The 17,004-nt window shown below is 45.6% G+C and overlaps 1 protein-coding gene across 3 annotated transcripts in view; it reads left to right on the top strand.

Moving 5' to 3' along the window:
• Positions 1–17,004, top strand: part of LOC123757242 (kinesin-like protein KIF23) — a 98,602-nt gene that overhangs the window by 52,830 nt on the left and 28,768 nt on the right. The gene's annotated exons all lie outside the window — the stretch shown is intronic.

Raw genomic sequence — 17,004 nt, 5'->3', positions numbered from 1 at the left:
AGGAGAGAGGCTGAAAGAAATTTTGAAAAAGGGATAGCGGATAAATGTAAAACAGAACCGTGTCTATTCTACAAATTCATAAACAACAAATTGCAGGTAAAGGATAATATCCAGAAGTTGAAAATGGGAAACAGATTCACGGAAAATGAAAAGGAAATGTGTGAAACATTAAATGAAAAGTTCCAAAGTGTGTTTGTACAAAATGAAATCTTCAGAGAACCAGACACAATAAGAATTCCAGAGAACAACATAGAGCGGATAGAGGTGTCTATAGATAAAGTGGAAAATATGCTAAAGGAGTATCAGTAAGAACAAAGCAGCTGGCCCAGATGGAGTTTCACCATGGGTTCTGAGAGAATGTGCATCTGAGCTCAGCATTCCACTTCACCTGATATTTCAGGCATTCCTGTGTACAGGAATCGTAGCAGACGTGTGGAAACAAGCTAACGTGGTTCCAATCTACAAAAGTGGCAGCAGGGAAGACCCCCTCAATTATAGACCTGTATCATTAACAAGTATAATAGTGAAAGTATTGGAAAAACTAATCAAAACTAAATGGGTAGAACACCTGGAGAGAAATGATATAATATCAGACAGACAGTATGGTTTTCGGTCTGGAAGATCCTGTGTATCGAATTTACTCAGTTTCTATGATCTAGCCACAGAGATATTACAGGAAAGAGATTGTTGGGTTGACTGCATCTATCTGAACCTAAAAAAGGTTTTCGACAGAGTTCCACATAAATGGTTGTTCTGGAAACTGGAAAATATTGGAGGGATGACAGGTAAGCTTCTAACATGGATGAAAAATTTTCTGACTGATTGAAAAATGAGGGCAGTAATCAGAGGCAATGTATCGGACTGGAGAAATGTCACAAGTGGAGTACCACAGGGTTCAGTTCTTGCACCAGTGATGTTTATTGTCTACATAAATGATCGACCAGTTGGTATACAGAATTATATGAACATGTTTGCTGATGATGCTAAGATAATAGGAAGGATAAGAAACCTAGATGATTGTTATGCCCTTCAAAAAAGACCTGGACAAAATAAGTACTGTATATGGAGCACCACTTGGCAAGTAGAATTTAATGTTAATAAATGCCATGTTATGGAATGTGGAATAGGAGAACATAGACCCCACGCAACCTATATATTATGTGAGAAATCTTTAAAGAATTCTGATAAAGAAAGAGATCTAGGGGTGGTTTTAGATAGAAAACTATCACCTGAGGACCACATAAAGAATATTGTGCAAGGAACCTATGCTATGCTTTCTAACTTCAGAATTGCTTTTAAATACATGGATGGCGATATACTAAAGAAATTGTTCATGACTTTTGTTAGGCCAAAGCTAGAATATGGAGCGGTTGTGTGGTGCCCATATCTTAAGCAGCACATCAACAAACTGGAAAAAGGTGCAAAGACATGCTACTAAGTGGCTCCCAGAACTGAAGGGCAAGAGCTACGAGGAGAGGTTGGTCATTAAGTATGCCAAAACTAGAAGACAGAAGAAAAAAAGGTGATATGATCACTATGTACAAAATAGTAACAGGAATTGATAAAATCGACAGGGAAGATTTCCTGAGACCTGGAACTTTAAGAACAAGAGGTCATAGATTTAAACTAGCTAAACACAGATGCCGAAGAAATATAAGAAAATTCACTTTCGCAAACAAAGTGGTAGACGGTTGGAACAAGTTAGGTAAGAAGGTGGTGGAGGCCAAGACCGTCAGTAGTTTCAAAGTGTTATATGACGAGTGCTGGGAAGACGGGACACTACGAGCGTAGCTCTCATCCTGTAACTACACTTAGGTAATTACACTCACACACCCCCCACACCCCCACCCACCCACCAATGTACTGTGCTGAATAATCTCTCTCTAACCCTAATTATGATGGAGTTATGACTTATTTTAAATACATTGAAGTTATACTGTATATCTTTTCACTTGTTATACTGTTCATAATCACTGTATATACAGTATATGTAATGTAATTATATATACTACATATATATTTATGATAATTGTAATTATATATATATATATATATATATATATATATATATATATATATATATATATATATATATATATATATATATATCTCGTATGTTGGTATAGGGTCTTGGAGTGAGTAGAATGTAATTGTGTTAACAGGCTGTTGATTGCTGGTTTTGACTTTTTGATGTGTACGTCCTCGCTGATGTCGAGTCTTTAGTTGTCGTTACACCTGTCGATTATTTCTGTGTTGCTTGTTAATATTTCTCTGGTGGTGGTTAGCTGTCGGCAACTGCCTGTTGCTGACAGGCAACATGCTGTTAGCGGTACCATGTGTGGGTGAAAAAGCATCTCCTGTTCTCTGTCCTACATTGTGGCTTGTTGAGCTTCAAACCATTGCTCCTTGTTTGTGTTAAATATGACCTTTTGAAGAAATTGTCCGGATCAACATCCTCCAAATTGTTCATTATTTTAAAAACTTGAATGAGATCTGCTTTGTCATGCCTGGTTTGCAGTGTTGTAGGCCCTATGGCCCTCAACCTTTCCTGATACGAGAGATGACTTGCCTCTGGATTGACTTTTGTTGCCCGGTGTTTCACTTTCTTCAGAGCATCAATGTCTTTCTGAAAAAGAGGTCTCCATGCTTAGATACATTAATCCAAATAGGGGCACACCGGAGATTTATACAATTGAATCACTACCGTCTTTTCCATAATGTCAAAGGTACGCTTGGTTATTCAAAGGCTTCGGTTACCTTTACTGACTTTGGCTCCTATCTGTTGTGCAACTTTGAGTGAGTGGTGGATTGTGACTCCAAGGTCCTTTTCTTCTTCAATCTACTGTAATGTAATGTATTACATACCACAATTTGGTAGTTGTGGCATGGGCTGCTATGCCCCATATATATAAGGTGATTTGTCGATATTAAAAAGCATTTCCCAGTCTTCTGACCATTTGTGGAGTTCATGTAGATCTCTTTGTTAGACTGTGATTATCATTTCCTACTTTACCATAAATCTTTGTGTCACAGGGTAGGCTCTAAAATGGACCCTTGGGGTACCTCCACTTATCACATTTCTCTATTCAGATTCATTCCCATTAGCATGACTGTTTTCTTTATTTCAACCATTATTTTATCCATTCTGGTATTTTACCATTTATTCCATGGGCCTATAATTTCCTTGCCAGTCTTTCATGTGGTACCTTATCAAAGGCTTTAGCAAAATTGAGGTGCCGGTATACTATAGCCACCGCAAGGCCTTTGAGTTGGTGGTTACTCTTTCCAAAAATGTGAGCAGGTTTGTAAGGTAGGATTTATTGTTAACAAAAATATTATTGTCCTCTTGATACTTAATAACTCATTGATGATTTTTTTTTTCTTTTTTGAGATATATACAAGAGTTGTTACATTCTTGTACAGCCACTAGTATGCGTAGCGTTTTGGGCAGGTCCCTGGAATACAACCCCCACGAAGAATCATTTTTACAACCAAGTACCCATTTTACTGTTAAGTTAATATTATTATTAAGTTAAATAATATTATTATTAAGTAAATATTAAGAATTAATATTATCCTCTGCTTAGTGCATACAATGAACATTTATTGGGATGCCTTGTCTCCCAAAGTAAACATGATTAATATTAATATAATTTTATTATACTAATTATAATAATTATAATACTGTAATCATGTTCATGTTCATAATCATCTTTCATGTTCGAGTCATTTTATTACCTGTCCAACTTTCCGCATCACCGCCTTATTTCTGGTCCACCTGGTGCTACATCTGTAGCACCAGGCTGACCAGAAACACGATCTAGGCACACCTAGATCATGTTTCTGAACCTATGGGACACCTTTAGGCATATTTCCCTTTATTCCTAGTTCATGGACTGGTTAATTCTGTTGTGTTCATGGACTGGTTAATTCTGTTGTGTTCATGGACTGGTTAATTCTGTTGTCGAGTGTCAACCATCAAGCGGAACCTGACACACTAAGTGCCGACCAACGACATGGGGACCGCCTCACCATCTGCTTCCTCATCAATGGCATGAACAAGCCAACGGGTGTCACAAATATGGCACCTGGAGGGTGCCCACAATCACAATTAGGCCGATCAGATACAACTGTGCAGGTTGCAGTGATACCCTGGGAACCATGCACACTTGCATACAACTTTACCTGCGACTCCAGAACCGGGATGATGAATCACGAGGAGTCACACCTGTGCCTGGCAGCCAGACAAACACAACCCAACAACCGATGGGCACCAGACAGACCGCTGCCACCTCACACTCGATCACCAGGACCTGCACCCCAACACCCTTATCCCCAATACCTGTCAGCTCCTGAATCTTTGCCCCCCCACCTTAACCCACTCTATCCCTGAAACACCCCCACTACCCAGGTACTCCCCCAGCCACACTCGCCACCATCACTCAGTCCCTCACCTCCTCCAAACCTGTCTGTACTCTGACACCCACCACCACCCTTATCACCCTTCCCGACCTCAGACTACCTCCCACAAAACACCTCTCCAGCCCAACTCGAACCCCCAGGGTCTGGTGATGGAAACCCAGCCTCCAACATTGACAACGACAATGCCAAGAACAATGATGAACCACATCATCACAACCACGATCCAGACGAAAAACAACAGCAACAACATCTTTCAGTTGAAGCTTCAACAGATTGGGTGTTGGAGCCGTTCCTCACCCTTCTATGGGCCCTTCTTGGACTCCTGACTGAGACGGATTCACGTTACTGCTCCAGAAAATCACGGGGACAGTCCAGACACAATGCCGCATCCGTATGGACAGTGATCGGCCAACACCCTACATCATTGACCCAAATGACTACAAGGCGATCCAGCGCCTTTATAAGAGGAACAGAAGAAGGGCGGTCAGGCTGATCACTTCTGGAGAAATCACTCGCTGTGAAATTCCAAATGACATCTTGTAGTACCAACTCGGAGACCTCTGGGAATTGTTCCAAGCAAGGGGATGCACACAAAGTGTTAACCACAGCAGACAACAAACTAAGACTTGAGTCCAGACCGCAGCACCAACCCCACCAAAAGAAGAACCTTCGAGGTGGATACTCTCGGTGCAATACTTCACAGGCCTAGCGGGACCCCTACAAACAACCATAGCCAACATGTGGACCTGGCTCAGAGACACCTTCGAGGAGTACCCTTCTTGGGGCCATTTTTTCCATCAGCCGCCCAAGGTGGCCTGGAAGAGAGGCAAATCCCCAAAGGATCATCTAGTACGAGCTTCTTGCCAGAGGACACCCCGTCCTTAACCTAACCTAACCTAACCTATCCCTAGACCTAAGGGACATGATGAGCGGGCTACAGACATTTCTGAGACTGGGACCTAGAGCCCACTATGCAAAAAAAACCAATACTACAAAGCGATCAACGGTAGTCCCAATACTACCTTCAAGGGGTGGTTTCTGGGTTCGCTTAGTCGCCCAAACCACTGAAAAGGTAAAGTGCTAGGAGCTTGCTCTACCTTTACCTCTGCCGGTGGGACAGTAGGGCCTTAGTGCTTGCTGTCCCCCTCCGGGGACTGGCTTGTCCGGGTCCAGTCACTCTGAGGGGATACCATAAATTGTGCTCCACTTCGCACTCACACCCTTCCTGGGAAACAAGGAGTTCAAGGAGAAGCACAATTTATGCGGACCATCCCCCAACACCGCTGCCTGGTGCTACCATCTCAGGATGGACTGTCACCGACGACTAGTGCTGCCAGCTCTTGGTGTGGAGGATTTCATAACTACACGCAGCCATCCAGGACGCAACCTAACGCTGCCACGCTCCTCCCTACCCTGGAGCTGGCTTTTGTGAAGGCGGGATCCAGCGACACCCCCCGCCACGATGACGACCCGAGGGCTAGCAATGTAGAGCCGGTCCCTTCCGCGACAGACCCTAGCAACGACGCCCGCCTTGAGGTCGACCATGGTGAGTTGGCCTCGGTGAGGACGGGCCCCTGCGTCTTCACCCGCCCTTGGGTCAGCTTTTTTTGAGGCTGGCCTTTGTGAGAGCGGGATCCAGCAACACCACCCATGATGAGACGGACCCCAGCAGCGACGCCCACCTCGAGGTCAACCTTGGGGAGTCAGCCTCGGTGGCCTTCTGTTCTCCCACCCACCCTGGGGCCAGCCTTGGGGGGCGGGTTCCAGCGACAACACCAGCTGTGACACTGCCCTGAGAGCCAGCACTGTGGGGCTGACCCTTGACGAGGGGACGACGACTGACAACACTCGCCCCAAGGCCAACCATGGTGATTCGGCCTCGATGAGGTTGAATGCCTGCCATGATACCGACCTGTGACCCAGCACTGTGGGGCTGGCCCCCGATGAGGACGACGACAGCAACAACGCCTGCCCCGGGGCCGTCCTTGGTGAGATGGCCTTGATGAAGTTGGGCTTGAGTAACGACGCCTGCCACGACGTGGACCGGAGGGCCAGCACTGTGGGCTGGCCTCTGACAAGGATAACAGTGACAGCGCCCACTCGAGGTTGACCTTGGAGAGTCTGCCTCGATGTGGTTGGACTCCAGCAACGACGACGACCTGTGGGGCTGGCCCCCTGTTGAGGACGGCGATGACGCCCGCCTCGAGGTCGACCATGGTGGGTTGTCCTCGATGAGGTTGGATTCCAGCAACAACGCCTGCCACAACGCCGACCTGAGGGTCAGCACTATGGGGCCGGCCCCTGACGAGGATGACGACAGCGACGAAGACTGCCTTGAGGTCGACCTTGGCGAGTCATCCTTGATGAGGTTGGACTCCAGTGACGACACATGCCACGACACCAACCCGAGGACCAACACTGTGGGGCTGGCCCCTGAAGAGGCGGACTCCAGCGACGACACCCTCCTCGAGGTCGACCTTGGCGAGTCAGCTAAGGCCAGGGCCCCCAGGGTGGGGGGGCCCTGGCCTCTGTGAGGGCAGGCTCCAGCTCCAGGACACACCATATCATGCCAGCCACCTCGGGACTAACCCAGAATACACAACAGACGCCCATAGACAACGACGTCGATTTCTGGAACGACACTGACACCCGCAGACAGCGGACCAGATGCTACACCTTCAGGAGGTTCAACAGTGAGTGGGACACCAGCGGCAAAGAACACAAGTTCAACCTCACCCAGAACTGAGCCAGGCTATCAACTGCTTCCGGACATCAGGCACGGAATGCAGGCCTCCCTTTATCAAGAGAGGGAAACAATACCCCGAGATCGTCCTGTGGGGAGTCACCTGCTCCCAACGATATGGACGTTAACCTCCAAGCCAAACCTGACGCAGACCAATAACTGCAATGACGTGGCGACATCCCTCACTATTTGGTTCCCCGTCCCAAAGCATTTCAAGTGCACTGAAACTCCCTGCCGACACATCCACTCAGCGAGGGCATGGACAAGTCAACGGGTGGCACTGATACGGTACCTGAAAGGCAGACATGGGATAAAAATTGAAGCAACAAGATACAAATGCGCACGGTGCCATATTGCCCTTGGGTTCCGACCTACCACCAACTCCTGCGCTCAACTACGGGCGATCCGGACATCCAGACTACAAGAGAACACAGTATTGACATTCCAGTGTGACAACCAAGGCTGTAGCTTCTCCTGTGACTCCAAAATTGAACTCTTTGAGCCATAAGGATGCGCACACACATGCAAGGGGGCCAGGCAAACACAAAACGTCAACCAGTGAGTCGGTCACCAACTAGTCAGGATGCCGCTACCCTGCACCCCAACACCCTGAGCACCTGCACCTGTCCAGCCCCGAAGCCTTCCCTCCTGCCTCACATCATTTTACCCCAGAACTACCTCTGTCCCCCGGCACTCCCATACCCTTCTCACCACCCCCATCCCGCAGTCCTTCACCCACACCAACCCTGTTCCTACCTCGACCCCTGCCACTACACCAGGCACCACCCCTATTGCCCATCCTATCCCCAGCTCGCCCCCCACCCAACCCCTCTCCTACCCCCCACCCCTTGAACCCCCGGGACCTGGTGATGGAGACCCAGCATCCCCAGCCTCCAGCATCGACGGCGCCGGGAATGAGGATGGGTCGCAACACCATGACCACGACGTGGTTGGGGAACAGCAGCTGCACCCATACGAAACAGCCCAAAAATGGGTGTTGGAACCGTTCCTTGCTCCTTTACTCGCCCTCCTTCGGACCCCAACTGGGACAGCTTCACCGAATTCCTCCAAGACATCACAGAGGCTGTCTAGGCACGCTTCCACATCAACACAGACAATGACCGGCCAGTGCCCGCCATCATCGACATCAATGACTGCAAGGCGATCCAGGTGTCTGTACAGGCAAAACAGGAGATGTGCAGTCAGACTCATCACTACTGGAGAAAGCGCTCACTGTGTCATTCCACGCGAGGACATCGAGACACACTTTAGAGATGTATTGGCAGCCCAACCACCCCTGGAAGACCTGCAAGCACTCCAGGCCTTCCCGAAACTATCAGACGACCACACTGAGCTTAACATCACCTGATTCTGGGAAGAAGTAGAAGTAGAGGTTTGGATCTCCAAGACAGAGAACAGTTCACCAGGCGATGACAGGGTGACTATAAGCACTGGAAACAAGCGGACCCAGATTGCATGGTCATCACTGCCATATTTAACATATGCCTACAGCATAAAATGATCCTCCAGGCCTGGAAAACATCCCGTGCCATCTTAATTCCAAAAGATGGAGACCCACAGACCATTACAAACTGGTGCCCCATTGCCCTGTGCTGCACTATCTACAAACTATACACAGGGTGCCTGGCTGCTCGCCTAAGGAGGTGGCTTGTACAACACCAGGTCCTGCACGCTGCCCAAAAGGGGTTTATGCCGACAGATGGAGTGCTAGAGCACAACTTCATCCTTTAGCACTAGACGAGGCACGAAGCAACAATAGTGACACATGCATCGCATTGTTGGACCTTACAATCGCCTTTGGATCAGTACCGATTAAACTAATAGAAGCCTCCCTCCGCCGGTTGGGTGCAGGGGAAGACTTCATAACAATTGTCCAGAGCATTACACGAAACAACTCTACGAAGATCCTGACAGCAAGTGGGGAAACAAGCGAGATACCGGCAAACTGTGGAGTCTGCCAAGGCTGCCCACTCAGTAGTCTGCTCTTCAATATTGCGATAGAGCCGATATTGAGAATGGCAATCAATGTGGGACTACACTCCATCCCCGACCTCAAACACCCATGCCGAGCCTTCATAGATGACATTACGCTGCTAGCCAAAACTAAGGAAGACCTTCAAAACCTCCTCAGTATCACTGCCGCAGCCTGTGGAGAATTGCGACTGACACTGAACCCAGGGAAGTGCTCCTCGATGCACTTGTCAGGCAGGCTGCCAAGAAGAATGCGTGACACCATGTTCAGAATAAGGGAAATATACATTAGGAGTCGATGAAATGGTGAAGAGACAAAGTTCCTCGGCAGACCGGTGGGATTCCACCTCCTACCAAACTCCAACTCCATCGAGGAATTTAAACAGCTCGGCACGACTATCCTTACAAGCAAGCTGATCCCATGAATTTATAGAATTATGTGTGTGTGTGTGTGTAATTACCTAAGTGTAGTTACAGGATGAGAGCTACGCTCGTGGTGTCCCGTCTTCCCAGCACTCATATAATGCTTTGAAACTACTAACGGTACAACAGTCAGTAGTTTCAAGTTTCAACAGTCCTCCACCACCTTTTCACCTAACTTGTTTCAACCGTCTACCACTCTGTTTGCGAAAGTGAATTTTCTTATATTTCTTCGGCATCTGTGTTTAGCTAGTTTAAATCTATAACCTCTTGTTCTTAAAGTTCCAGGTCTCAGGAAATCTTCCCTATCGATTTTATGAATTCCTGTTACTATTTTGTATGTAGTGATCATATCACCTCTTTTTCTTCTGTCTTCTAGTTTTGGCAGATTTAATGCATCTAACCTCTCCTCGTAGCTCTTGCCCTTCAGTTCTGGGAGCCACTTAGTAGCATGTCTTTGCACCTTTTCCAGTTTGTTGATGTGCTTCTTAAGATATGGGCACCACACAACCGCTGCATATTCTAGCTTTGGCCTAACAAAAGTCGTGAACAATTTCTCTAGTATATCACCATCCATGTATTTAAAAGCAATTCTGAAGTTAGAAAACGTGGCATAGGCTCCTTGCACAATATTCTTTATGTGGTCCTTAGGTGATAGTTTTCTATCTAGAACCACCCCTAGATCTCTTTCTGTATCAGAATTCTTTAAAGATTTCTCACATAATATATAGGTTGTGTGAGGTTTATGTTCTCCTATTCCACATTCCATAACATGGCATTTATTAACATTAAATTCCATTTGCCAAGTGGTGCTCCATATACTTATTTTGTCCAGGTCATCTTGAAGGGCATGACAATCATCTAAGTTTCTTATCCTTCCTATTATCTTAGCATCATCAGCAAACATGTTCATATAATTCTGTATACCAACTGGTAGATCATTTATGTAGACAATAAACATCACTGGTGCAAGAACTGAACCCTGTGGTACTCCACTTGTGACATTTCTCCAGTCCGATACATTGCCAATTCACAAAAGTGAATTTTCTTATTTCTCTGGTAGCTTTGTTTCATTAGTTTAAATCTATGACCTCTTGTTCTTAAAGTTCCGGGTCTCAGGAATTCTTCCCTGTCAATTTTATCGATTCCTGTTACTATTTTGTACGTAGTGATCATATTGCCTCTTTTTTTTTCTTCTATCTTCTAGTTTTGGCATATTTAATGCCTCTGACCTCTCCTCATAGCTCTTGTCCTTCAGTTCTGGAAGTCACTTAGTGGCATGTCGATGCACCTTTTCTAGTTTGTTGATGTGCTTCTTAAGATATGGGCACCATACAACCGCTGCATATTCCAGCTTTTGTCTAACAAAAGTCGTGAACAATTTCTTTAGTATTTTTCCATCCTTGTATTTAAAAGCAATTTTGAAGTTAGAAAGTGTAGCATAAGCTCCTCGCACAATGCTCTTAATGTGGTCCTCGGGCAACAGTTTTTTTTATCTAGAACCACCCCTAGATCTCTTTGTGTGACAGAATTCTTTTAAGATTTCTCACATAATTTATAGGTTGTGTGGGGTCTGTGTTCTCCAATTCCACATTCCATAACACAGCATTCCATAACATGGCATTCCATAACATGGCATTCCATAACATGGCATTCCATAACATGGTAGTCTCCATGGCATAGTGGTCGCCACGGAGTCTGCCGTGATGCTCGCCTGGTGTTTTGCGAGCGCTTTGTCCTGGGTTCGTATCCTGGCCGGGGAGGATTTACTGGGCGCAAATCCTTAATTGTAGCCTCTGTTTAACTCAACAGTAAAATGGGTACTTGGTTTTAAAAACGATTCTTCACAAGGGTTGTATTCCAAGTAACATAGGATTAAGGACTTGCCTGAAACACTACGCGTACTAGTGGCTGTATAAGAATGTAAGAACTCTTCTATATGTCAATAAATTTATTCATGTTAAATTCCATTTGCCAAGTAGTGCTCCATATACTTAATTTGTCCAGGTCTTCTTGAAGGGCATGACAATCATCTAAGTTTCTTATTTTTCCCTATTATCTTAGCTTCATCAGCAAACATGTTCATATAATTCTGTATTCCATCTGGTAGATCGTTTATGTAGACAATAAACATTACTGGTGCAAGAACTGAACCCTGTGGTACTCCACTTGTAACATTCCCCCAATCCGATACATTGCCTCTGATTATGGCCCTCATTTTTCTATCAGAAAATTTTTCATCCATGTTAGAAGCTTACCTGTCACTCCTCCAATATGTTCCAGTTTCCAAACAACTTCTTATGTGGAACTCTGTCAAAAGCCTTTTTTTAGGTCCAGATAGATGCAGTCGCCCCAACCATCTCTTTCCTGTAAAACCTCTGTGGCTCGATCATAGAAACCGAGTAAATTCGTTACACAGGACCTTCCAGATTGAAAACCATACCGTCTGTCTGATATTATATTGTTTTTCTCCAGATGTTCTACTCATTTAGTTTTAATTATTTTTTTCCAATACAGTGGTACCTCGGAATGCGAGTGTCCCTGTATGCGAGTTTTTCGGAATACGAGCAGGATTTCCTCGAAAAATGTCTCAGAACGCGAGGGTTACCTCGGGACACGAGTTTGTTGATACGTGTACAGGCCGACCCAGCGCGTGGTGGTTCGGCGATCGTCGCCCCTCCACCCCTCCGCCCATCAGTTTACCATTGTTTCGCACCCAGTGACTACCCCACATCAATTCTTCTCGCGGATTTTCAGTGTTTTGTTGGATTTTTGGTGATTTGACTATACAATTTGTTATTATATATCTCACCATGGGTCCCAAGAAAGCCAGTGGTAAGGATAAAGGCCAGAAAGCCCATGTGAGGATGACAATAGAGGAGACACAAGAGATCATTTGGAAGCATGAGAATGGTATACGTGTTGTTGAACTTTGTAGGCAGTACAACAAAGCCACATCAACAATATGCACTATACTTAAGAAGAAAAATGAGATTATGAGTGCTAAAGTGGCAAAAGGAGTCAGAACAACAATGAAACAAAGACCACAAATACTTGAAGAAGTGGAAAAGTTGTTATTAATTTGGATACACGACAAGGAGTTAAGGGGTGACAGTGTTTCGGAGGCCATTATTTGTGAGAAAGCCAGGGTTTGGACAGATTGGTGGTGAGGAAATCGAGCAGTGAGCCTCAACCAGGACCTAGTGGCACTCAGATAAAACGTCCCAGGGAGAGCACACCAGAAAGGTCTTCACTGCCTGATGTGATAATGGAAGGGGACTCCCCTTCCAAACAGTAACTCCTCTCCTCCTCCCCCCTCCTCACCATCTTCCATATGCCTACAGCATTCAACAGCAAGGTAAGTAATAACTTGAACATAGTTTTGTAGGTTTATTTAGATGAATTAGGTATAAAAATTTAGTTTGATGTGGGTTTTTTGGGGTAGTCAGGAACGGATTAATTCATTTCCCTTTATTTCTTATGGGGAAATTAGCTTCGGAATACGAGTTTTCGGAATACGAGGCGTCTCCAGGAACCAATTAAACTCTTAAACTGAGGTATGCCTGTATTTTGACTTAGTACACTTGTCAATGATACGGGTCTATAATTGAGGGGGGGGGGGAATCTTCCCTGCTGCCACTTTTGTTGATTGGAACTATGTTAGCCTTTTTTCCACACATCAGCTACAACTCCTGTACACAGGAATGCCTGAAAAATCAGTTGAAGTGGAATGCTGAGCTCGGGTGCACATTCTCTCAGAACCCATGGTGAAACTCAATCTGGACTAACTGCTTTTTTCATATTTAGCTCCTTGAGCATTTTTTCCACTTCGTTTCTAAACACCACTATGTGTTCTATGTTGTTCTCTGGAATTCTTATTGTCTGGTTCCCCGAAGATTTCATTTTGTACAAACACACTTTGGAACTTTGCGTTTAATGTTTCACACATTTCCTTTTCATTTTCCGTGAATCTGTTTCCCATTACACACAGAAATCACAATAGCATGATGCATCAGATGAACAAACTAATGTTTGACCATGTCGTAGCTCAGTCGATAAAGGCAGCGTCGGGATGATCTCGGACGTAGGTTCAAATCCTCGTCACGGCCCTTGTGGATTTGTTCATCTGTTTCCCATTTTCAACCTCTGAATATAATCCTTTACCTGCAATTTGTTGTCTATGGATTTATAGAATAGGCCTGGTTCTGTTTTACATTTGTCCACAATCCCTTTTTAAAAAAAAAATTTCCCCTCTCCTCACTGCCGTGTAGTTGTTTCTCGCGTCTTTGTATTGCTGGTATGTTTTGAGGTTTGGCCTTTTCCTATATTGAGTCCATTTTTGTGTCTTTTGTTCTCTGGCCCTCTCGCAATTTCTGTTGAACCAATCCTGTTTCCTGGTTCCGCATCTCTGCTTTGGTATAAATTTGTTTGTGCTTTTATCATATATTTCACAAAACTTGACATATATCTCATTTACTTCATGTCCTAACAGCAAGTCTTTCCAGTTAAATTTTTTAAAGAAATGTCTGAGTTCCCCATAATGAACTCTCCTGAAATCAGGTTTTTCAACTGCTTCAACCTCATTTTCTTCCAGATTATACCGCATTGCATACTTTATTCCCAAAAAGACATGGTCACTTTTACCCAAGGGAGGAATGTACTGAGTGTCAAATATCTCTTCCTCTTTCCTGGTAAATATCAAATCCAGCATGGAGAATATTGTGGAGTGGAGTCGTCCTAGTGGATACGAACATGTGGTTCTCCCCTCCCCCCCCCCCCCTGTCAATTGAGCCATCAATAACCTGTTGCATTGAGCATGGAACCAAGACCTCCCTCTGCCAGCAGATGATGACAGTGTATCTGGGTCGTCTTTCACCTTGGCTCTCATATCCATTAATGGAGACGATGATCGACAGGCGAAACTAGAAACACCAACTGTTGACCAACGCCCACAATGCCATAGGTTTAAATGCATTGAGACTCCCTGCACCACTGTTGCTTCATCAATGGCATGGACTATCCAAAGGGTATCATTGCAATGGCATCTGGGGACAGCGCACAAAATTAAAATAACAGATACGGGTGTGCTGGCTGCTCCACCACCCTGGGATCCAGACATATAACTGCACAACTACAAACAATCCTTGCATTGAGACCACAAGAAGATGAGCCTCTAATGTTCCAGTGCAATGCCTGAGATTGCACCTTTCATGCACCTTCAGGCCCAAGATGCAGGAACACAAAGAATCTCGCATACGCCAGGCAAGCACAGGCCAACAATCAAACAAGCACCAGATATACCACCGCCATCCCACACTCCACCACCAAGGCCCGCACCTCAACACCCTGACCTCCGATTGATTGATAAAGATTAGGCTACCCAAGAGGTGGCACAGGCACGAATAGCTTGTAAGTGAAGGCCATTAGGAGCCATTACCAGTACCAATAACGGATACCTGTTGATTTGTGGATGGACAGGTCGATGTCCTTCCTAGGACATCATCGTTTTACTCGACCCATCCTCCTGTTTAGACAGTAGTTTTTGTAAATGTGCACCATAGTACAAAGATCGATGTTCTAATCAATTAGATAGAACTTTGTACTATTCACTTTATAAGAGTCCGAACAATTGAAACTAAAACACAAACTTAAATAGGCCTAGTATAGCATACATGTGTACTATATTAGGCCTCAGATAGCATGCATTAGGCCTAGGAAGGTTTGGTTAAGTTTAGTTTGTGTTTGCAACATAAGTAGAAAATAGTTTTCCAGTCTGTCCAAATTCAATAGTACCAATTTCTACTTTCATTGTACGTTGGTATATGTACTATGGTCCTCATGCTTCCTATAAGTACTAACAAAACAAGAGGATGGGCTGTCTTACTGGGCTTCTTCATGGTGTTGCTGCGTGTAGACATGATGCTGTCTGTCGAGCTTGCAGGAGAGGCCTGGAGTAGGAAGTCATCCTGGCTGTAGAGACTAAATGGTGAGGATGAGATGGGACTCCCACAGACTTTTTCATCTAATGTCAGTTAATCCAATTAATTTTGCGTCCGGTACGGTTTGCATCGAAGGTCAACTGTATCCTTGCCGCCTGCCTCAACTCACTCTACACCCGAATCATCCTACCACATCCTCACCCCACTCACCACCACCCTCGTGCAGTCCCTCACCCCACTCACAACCATCCTCATGCAGTCCCTCACCCCACTCACAACCATCCTCGTGCAGTCCCTCACCCCCTCACTACACCTATCCCCACTCCCACACCAACCCTCACATCATGCACCACCCTTTCCCCCCACTCTTTCCCCTAACCCCTATCACCGCTCCTCACCCCAAACTAACCCTTCTGTCCCCCTCATCCAATCCCTCCGTCCCCTCATCCAATCCCCTCCCCCCCACACTACCTCACCTGAACCCCCAGAGCCTGGTGAGGGAGACCAGGCATCCCTAGCCTCCAATCCTGACACTAGTGATAAGTCACAACACCACGACTACGACCCATAAGGAGATCAACAACAACAATATCCTCTAGACATAACCCCTGAGCAAGCACCAATAGAATATATTCTGGAGCCATTCTTTGTCTTTCTAAAAGCCATACTACGAATCCCTGACAGGGCAGCTTTATTGTGCTGCTTCAAGAAATCACTGAGGCCATTCAGACACTTCCATATCCCAATGGATAATCAAAGGCCTACAGCCTCCAAGGCCTACACCCTCCAATGACTGCAAGGCAATCGAATGCCTGTACAAGCAGAATCGAAGAAGAGCAGCCAGACTGACAGACATTGGGGAGACCGCTCGCTTTGAGATTCCAGGAGAGGAAGTTGACACACATTACTGAGGCCTACACCCTCCAAGCTCAACCACCCCTACGAGACCCAAGGCCACTCCCTTGCCCCACTCCCACTTCACTCCTTCAACCCACTCTCGGGGAGTGGGTTGAAGGAGTGAAAGATGAGTGGGGTTAAGGACCGTGCTGAGCCCAACATTGGTGCGTTTTCACAGAAACCGAAGCAGAAATATGACTCAAGAACAGAAAACATTACCCCAGTTGATTGAGAGTGTCACAAACAGAAACTGGAAGTAAGCAGACCCAGAATGCAGAGTCATCACTGCAATTTTCACTGTCTCAAGCAAAAAAGGATACAACAAGCATGGAAGACAACCCCTCACTATCCTATTACCCAAGGATAAATACCCACAGATCATCAGCAACTTGCGATCTATTGCCTTGTGCCGAACCATCTACAAACTGTACACAAGGTGCCTGTGATTGCCTGAGGGACTAGCTGGTGCACAATTTAGTCCTATGCCTGACCCAGAAGGGATTCATGCCAACAGATGGAGTGCTGGAGCACAGCTTCATTCTCAAGGGAGCCGGTCGGCCAAGCGGACAGCACACTGTACTTGTGATCCTG

This window comes from Procambarus clarkii, chromosome 13 (assembly GCF_040958095.1).
Source record: "Procambarus clarkii isolate CNS0578487 chromosome 13, FALCON_Pclarkii_2.0, whole genome shotgun sequence".
Classification (NCBI taxonomy): Eukaryota; Metazoa; Arthropoda; class Malacostraca; order Decapoda; family Cambaridae; genus Procambarus; species Procambarus clarkii.
The sequence above is the reverse complement of the archived record's forward strand: the minus strand, read 5'-3'. Positions and strand labels throughout refer to the sequence as shown.